The sequence below is a fragment of the Lagopus leucura genome, unplaced genomic scaffold, assembly GCF_019238085.1.
Source record: "Lagopus leucura isolate 7727_CA_CO unplaced genomic scaffold, USGS_WTPT01 31733-0_obj-0_obj, whole genome shotgun sequence".
NCBI classification, from domain to species: Eukaryota; Metazoa; Chordata; class Aves; order Galliformes; family Phasianidae; genus Lagopus; species Lagopus leucura.
Genome location: NW_024966420.1, coordinates 1068 through 1359, shown reverse-complemented (window position 1 = coordinate 1359; position 292 = coordinate 1068).

The following is a 292-nucleotide window of genomic DNA, read 5'->3' as shown; positions in this document are numbered from 1 at the left end:
GGATCATTAGGGGAAACTGAGGCAATGGGGGCAATGGAGGCAATGGAGGCAATGGGGGAATTGGGGGAAACTGAGGGAATGGAGGCAATGGGGGCGTCGGGGGCACTTGGGGAAACGGAGGTGTTGGAAGCAAATGGGGGCAATGGAGGCAATGGGGGAAATTGAGACAATGGAGGCAACGGGGGCATTTAGGGGCATTTGGGGGCATCACGGGCAATGGAAGCATTTGGGGAAACTGAGGCCATGGAGGCAATGGGGGCAATGGAGGCAATGGGGGAACTGGGGGAAACTG